This window comes from Coffea arabica, chromosome 11c, assembly GCF_036785885.1.
Source record: "Coffea arabica cultivar ET-39 chromosome 11c, Coffea Arabica ET-39 HiFi, whole genome shotgun sequence".
In the NCBI taxonomy this organism is placed as follows: Eukaryota; Viridiplantae; Streptophyta; class Magnoliopsida; order Gentianales; family Rubiaceae; genus Coffea; species Coffea arabica.
This window is the reverse complement of record NC_092330.1, coordinates 30,672,743-30,680,445: the sequence shown is the minus strand read 5'-3', so window position 1 is coordinate 30,680,445 and position 7,703 is coordinate 30,672,743.

Here is a 7,703-nt window from a genome sequence, read left to right as displayed (position 1 = left end):
GGAAAACTAACTTGACCGTCGGAGTGCCCTCGGGGACAACCCTCGGGCCCCTTTGTTAGCTCGTCCCTTCTGTTTTGCAGGCTTGGAGTCAGCTCTTCCATCAGCACCCCGAGCTGATCAAGTCAGCTCTCCTCGGGGAAGCTCAGCGCTTCTTCAGTTGGCGCCGTCTGTGGGAACCGTAAGGTAAGTAAGATTGTGCTGATGGCCAGGACGCGATCCAAGCGCACGGTAGAAAGCACCGGCCCGGGGGGCGGTGAAGGATCCCAGCGAAAGGAAATTGAGGCTTCTCGGGGCGCCGGGGGCTCAGCCCTTTCAGGAGAAAGGAGGCAGCAGATCCTCCAGTTCGTGACGGAGAACCTCCCCATGCTGGAAGATATCATCCGGCAGGCAAAGGAGGGGGAGGAGGCTGGAGGCGCGCAGACCTCCAAGGCGAAGGGGAAGGAGAATGAGCCACTCCCCGAACCCTCGGAGGATGAGTCGCGCGACCAACCCCCCAGGAGGTCGGCACGAACACGCTTAACGAGGTGTGAAGTGTTCGACCCAGGAGGTCGGCACGAACACGCTTAATGAAGTGTGAAGTGTTCGGCCCAGGAGGTCGGCACGAACACGTTTAACGAGGTGTGAAGTGTTCGACCCAGGAGGTCGGCACGAACACGCTTAATGAAGTGTGAAGTGTTCGGCCCAGGAGGTCGGCACGAACACGCTTAATGAAGTGTGAAGTGTTCGGCCCAGGAGGTCGGCACGAACACGTTTAACGAGGTGTGAAGTGTTCGACCCAGGAGGTCGGCACGAACACGCTTAATGAAGTGTGAAGTGTTCGAAGTGTGAAGTGTTCGGCCCAGAAGGTCGGCACGAACACGCTTAACGAGGTGTGAAGTGTTCGACCCAGGAGATCGGCACGAACACGCTTAATGAAGTGTGAAGTGTTCGGCCCAGAAGGTCGGCAAAAACGCACATAACGCTTACACTCGGAAGTGTGAAAGGTTCGACCCAGGAGGTCGGCACGAACACGCTTAATGGGGTATGGACTGCTCGACCCCAAGAGGTCGGCACGCCTGTTAAAGACGGGAGGCTTGACGCTCAACCCAAGAGATCGGCATGACCGTCTTGAAGGTGTGATGCTCGACCCCAAGAGGTCGGCACGCCGTGACTTACTTTGAGGCAGCTTGTCAAAACCAGGGAGCACGCTGGCTCGGCCCAGGAGGTCGGCACGATTGCCCTGAGAATGTAATGCTCGACCCAGGAGGTCGGCATGACTGCCTGGAAAATGTGATGTTTGACCCAAGAGGTCGGCACGTCTGCTAAAATCAGGGAGTTCAACGCTCGACCCAGGAGGTCGGCATAACTGCCTTGGAAATGTGATGCTCGACCCCAAGAGATTGGCATATCCGCTAAAATCAGAGTTCGACGCTCGACCCGGGAGGTTGGCGTGACTGCCTTCAAAGTATGATGCTCGGCCACAAGAGGTCGGCACGGCTTGAAATTTTGAAGTCGGAAAGTGCGATGTTCGGCCCCAAGAGGTCGGCACGTTGTGCTTTAACTTGAATGGGTTTGTTTGACCCAAGAGGTCGGCAAGGCTCAAAACTTTAAAAGTCGGGGGCTTAAACCATGTCAGTGGCAATTTGATGCTCGGTCCCATGAGGTCGGCACGCATTGATCAAGTTTGTCGAAACTTGGGAGTTTGACGCTCGACCCAGGAGATCGGCGCTGTTTTCTCAGTGACAGCACTGTACCAGAGGTGACCAGGGCAGAGCAGTGCGCGACGCTGGTCTCCCACGTGGCAGAGTATAGATTAGGTCTGCCTGGAAGCCTTACCTAATTTAGGGGGCTAGTGCAGAGGCCCCGTACTGGGCCTAGACACGTGGCAGCCCAGGTAAAGCCGAGCTGGGCTCCGGCCCCAGGCTCCTGGCGACCGCCCTGGGCCGCACCCCCGCTAGGGCTCCAGGGGGATCAGGAGACCGTCCCGCAGAGGTCGGAGGAGATCCCGCTCGGCGCGGGATTGAGATTATATCAGGAAGGTCCCGGAACGTACGGAGGTCGGACTCTGGCTCAGGTATAAATAGTGCTACACACCCATTGCCCAAGGTACGCTCAACATAGGCAAATTTCTCCCGGCTGTTATTACTTCCCGTGAACTCTACTCACCGGAAAACTAACTTGACCGTCGGAGTGCCCTCGGGGACAACCCTCGGGCCCCCTTTGTTAGCTCGTCCCTTCTGTTTTGCAGGCTTGGAGTCAGCTCTTCCATCAGCACCCCGAGCTGATCAGGTCAGCTCTCCTCGGGGAAGCTCAGCGCTTCTTCACACACAGACAAGCATACATAGTTTTGGGGCTTCTCTATACAAGGTTGAATAGGAATGAAGAGCTGCCTTTCAGAACTACCTTTCAAAGAGCAATCTTAAGTGAGCATACAGAGTGTAGGAACCCAAAGAACAAAGAATATTCAATCCCTTTTAATCGACTAGGAGCCAGGAAAGATTATCCAAACCATCGATAGGTCAACAAAAAGGATTATGACCCTTCCTTACTTCTTAAAGTACGGTAGCTCCTTTACTTGACAGCCCGACTTAATAGTGCCAATCGATGCAAGGACACAATCCTACCTGAACAAAAGAAGTGCTCCTTGAACTGAATATTTCTTTCATGTATTTCAAATACTATATGTAGTACCAAATAAATTATTAGTATAACATGAAAAGACATGGGACTCGTTGGATTGGACATTGTCAACATCTTCGTCATAAATGCAAGGAAGATGTATAGCTGATATATGTATGCTTTTGTGGGAGTCTAACTCAGCACACAAGTGTGTTGTTTTACCAAGCGATGAACTAAGAAATAGCAAATCCCACCTTCAAGAAAAAGGCATTTCAAGATTAGCCTTCTTCTTTCTTGCTTGTCTAATAAAGCCATAACAATCCTTAGATAAAACCACCTTTTTTCTAAGTATTACTAGTTAGGGATGCATGCTGGAGAGAAGAGAAAGAGGTAAGAACCTCTCTAATAGCTACATTTCAAGTCAATCAAGAAACATAGGAGCCATTCAGAACAAGCAAGAGATGTTGTGAACGGTGGAAGGTCATAGAGAATTTATCTATATGATTTCAAATGTTAACAATAACTAAATATCTTTTTTTTTTTAGCAACAATAACTAAATATCATTGCTCTCTCCAATTGAATTTGCATTCTCTACCTTAGATTATCATCTTCTTGTCATAATTAGTGTATGGGGAACTTTGTTTAGATGATTTCTTACTTTTTCATCAATAATTTAAAACAAGTCAACCCCAAGTAGGGTATGTTCAATTTTCCTCTGATCAATCTTGGCTTTTCTTGACCCACCTTTAGATAGATAACCCATTTTCTAGGCTCCATGGTTATGTAAAAGCATACAGGGTAAACTTGGTATTTACAAGCACCAATGGATGAGAACATGTTTATTTTTTTTCCTTCTTTTTTCTTAAGAATGATTTCACTTACATGCTTTTTCAATATGTCATGCTCCAAATCTGCACATATCACATTGTGCATTTTAGAAATAAAATCTCTCAAACATAGAAGGAATCATGCTTTAATTAAATTAACATTAAAATTTGCATAAAAGTTATACTTCATAAATAATCATCCATGAAGAAATTATCTATCTAGAAGAAGCATAAGCATTAAATCCTAGTGACATAACAAGCCACTTATTACATCAATAATGAAATATAAACTCTAATCTAAAGGACCATATCAATTTTTTTTATTGTCTCTATGACTATGCATCTCCATTACTCTTCACTTGAACGTTCATCAACTAACTTGCATTCATCTAAGTCTGCAGCGACAATAATAAATATAGGATGACCAAACTCAATCGCTAAACAAGTATCTCTGACCGCTTTTATAGATCACATGAGTTATGTATATAATCCATTTTTTTTATTAAACATTAGCATACAACACATGGTTCATGCATATCATGTACACATTTTAAATTAAGTAGCATTTAATTTTGTGAGTGACATAAAACTTGAACTTTATTTCATAGTTGGTAACATAAGAATTTTAAATTTAACTTTAGCTGTCCTCCCCACAGTTCAAGTATGTGAATCATAATTCTTGATGGAATACTAGGTACTCAACTTAATGAATATGCCTTACTGGTAGGGTTGTCTAGGAACGGCTAATCTCACAAGGTCTTATCATCGTCTTTCATAACTTTTGGTGAACTATAGTTTGCCAACTTGGAATGAATACAATTGAGTTTATTTAGAATCATACATAATATGCAAAGCACACATAGCATGCACATAATTTTTGTTATAAAATTTCATTCATTTTATTTTTCATGTAATTGAAAGCATTGCATAACATCATACACATATAGTCCCATTTTATATCAATAATTTTAGTTGAACAGTACTTGCACAAAAGCATCATTCTTTGCCAATGTATGTCATTCAAAATCATTTAGAAAAACGAAAGTAGCAAGAGCTTCTCACCATATTTGCTTGACTCATTGCTTAAACTTGAGTCTTTAATTATTGCCAATAAGTCAACATAAGTCTACACACATATGCATTCTTAGAGATCATCGTTGGCAATGCTTATAACTTTAATTTAGGTTCCTAAGATGGTTCCTATATCGTTGCCACACTACCATGTTTGCTTTTGTATTTAGAGAAAATTCAAAACTTTACTTAACTTAAAAGATTCTTGCTTTATTTTAATTCAAGATCATGATAAATCAGAAATTTAGTTTGAGTTAAACCTACATTGAGTTCAAAGCTTCCCCTATGAGTTTCACATGATTCTCAAATGCTCTTCAAAGTTTTAAAATTTAATGCTTAACTCTAAAGTGTTCTCTATGACTTGTTCTTTAATAATTTCATCCCACATGAAGTAACCTCATTCCCTTCTTCACAAACTTCTTGAAACTCTATCATTAATATGTACTACATTTTCTGTTCTTGTTTCCGCAATTTTACCCAAACAAAAAAAAAGGAAAAAAGAGGAAGGGGGAAATTTGGAAAATGAGAATAGGAAAAATTGAGTTTCATTAAGGAGTAACTTATACGTAATTTAATTTTGGGGTTTGTATTACTATTCATCAATTAAAATAGGCAATCAATTTATCGCTAAATAACTAAATTGCTCTCGTAACACAATGTGCATTTTTGGAATTGCAACGTGCATCTTAATGAAAAAAATGTGCACCTTGGAGAATATATATACATTCAAATGTGCACATATGTTTACTCTGCGCACATATGCGTATGTGCAAATTCGAGTAATTCGAGTACTAATATGTGTACTACATCAAAATGTGCGCAATTAAATCGAGACATGTGACCTTGCTAGGGGGCACCTATTAAAAGCTTGCTAGGGGGCACCTATTAAAAGCTTTAAATGAAACAATAGTGACCTTGATTCCTAAGGTAGAAGCTCCCATTAACCTGTCCCAGTATAGGCCTATATCTTTGTGTAATGTTGTCTATAGAGTAGTTGCAAAGGTGTTGGCAAACAGGCTAAAAAGAGTCATTCCAAACTGCATTAGTCCTGCCCAATCTGCTTTTGTCCCGGGTAGGCACATCCTTGATAATGTTATCCTTGCCCATGAACTGATGCATTTTTTGAAAAATAAGAGAACAGGCAGAAATGGTTTTATGACCCTTAAACTTGATCTATCAAAGGCCAATGATAGAGTAGAGTGGCAGTTTCTTGGGAGAATGATGAAGAAGATGGGTTTTTGTCCCACTTGGGTAAGATGGATCCTTAACTGTGTCACCACTGCAGCCTATTCTTTTAATGTGAATGGCAAAAAAGTGGGATATGTAAAACCTTCCAGGGGTATTAGGCAAGGAGATCCCCTTTCCCCTTATTTGTTTCTTATTTGTGCTGAGGGGCTATCAAACTTGATGAATCAGAGACTCAACAATAAAGTTGTAACAGGGGTCAAGGTGGGAAAGGACTGCCCAAAATTGTCTCATCTTTTGTTTGTTGATGTCTCTCTTTTTTGTTGTAAAGCTAACGTACAGGAAGCAAAACAAATGAAAGAGATGTTTGCAGTCTATGAACAAGCTTCAGGACAGGCCATTAACTATGAGATGTCAGCAGTTTTCTTTAGTGCCAACACAAAAAATGAGCTAAGGAAGGAAATCTGTGCGGAACTTGGAAATATGAAGGAGGCGGGCAATGGAAGATATCTAGGACTACCTATGCTAGTAGGGTGATCAAAGCAACAAGTGTTCAGCTATATTAGGCACAAGGTGAAAGACAAGCTACAAGGGTGGAAGAGAAACTTGCTTAGCCATGCAGGAAAGGAGATTTTGATTAAGTCTGTGGCAATGGCACTTCCCACGTACACCATGTCATGTTTCAAACTCCCAAAAGTGCTATGTAAGGATATCAATAAGATGATAGCAAATTTCTGGTGGGGAGGTGGAGAAAATGAGAGGAAAATACATTGGACTAGTTGGGAAAAAATGTCGCAGGTGAAGGGAAAGGGGGGGCTGGGTTTTAGGGACTTGGAAAAGTTCAATGAAGCACTCTTAGCAAAGCAACTGTGGAGAATACTGTCCTGTCCAGATTTGCTTGTAAGCAAGATTATGAGGGCAAAGTACCTAGCACAACCACAGAACTGGGAGAAAGACATTCCTGGAGCAGCTTCGTGGACATGGAAAAGTATTTTTGGAACAAGACAACTGCTGACAAAATGACTAGGAAAGATAATAGGTGATGGGAAAACTGTTGATATTTGGCAGGATAACTGGTTACAAGGGAGTGAGGAGGGGAGGATTAAGACTAGAAGGGAACCACAATGCACACTAAGGAAAGTGGATGAGCTGATAGTGGATGGAGCTTGGGACCAGCAAACACTGAACCGGTGGTTCATAGCAGAGGATATCCAAAAGATCAAAGCTATTCCACTCAGTATCACAGGCTGCCAGGATCGGTTGTATTGGAGATACACCAAATCAAGTGTGTTCACGGTAAAATCTGCATATGATGTATCAATGGAAGTAAGGAAGCACAAACAAAAGGAAAGGAGGCAAGGAGATAGCGGAAGTACAAGTTATGCTCAACAGAACTCCAAAGTTTGGAAGAATGTGTGGGCATTACAACTGAAACACAAACTGAAGCACTTCATATGGAGGTGCCTACATCATAGCCTGCCAGTGAATGAGCAAATACAGAAGCGAACAGGCAAAGGCAGTCCAATATGTAGCAGCTGTGGGGAAGAGGTGGAAACGTTAGAACACATGTTGTTCTTTTGTAACATGGCTGAAACGACCTGGAAACTTGCACCCATACAATGGGATGGGTTGAAGGATATGAGAGGAAATTTTGTAAGACGGTGGGAAGGGATATTAGGAGCGAAAACTAGGGAGCAAGGACAGGAGCATATAGCGCTGACTGTGAATATCCTATGGCAAATATGGAAGGCAAGGAACAGGACAGCTTTTGATGTATATGAGACAGACCCAAGGAAAACAATGCAGAAAGCTGTGGGTGAGTGGAATGAGTATATAGAAGCCTAACAAGATATAACAGAAGAGTTCATTCAACAAACAACAAACTCAAGCAGAAGTAAGAAATGGAGGCCACCATCAAGAGGTACGATAAAACTAAATACTGATGCTGCATTTTCACAAAATTTGGAGAGAACAGGCATAGGTGTTGTGGCCAGAAATGTTGAAGGGGAGCTGATGAAAGT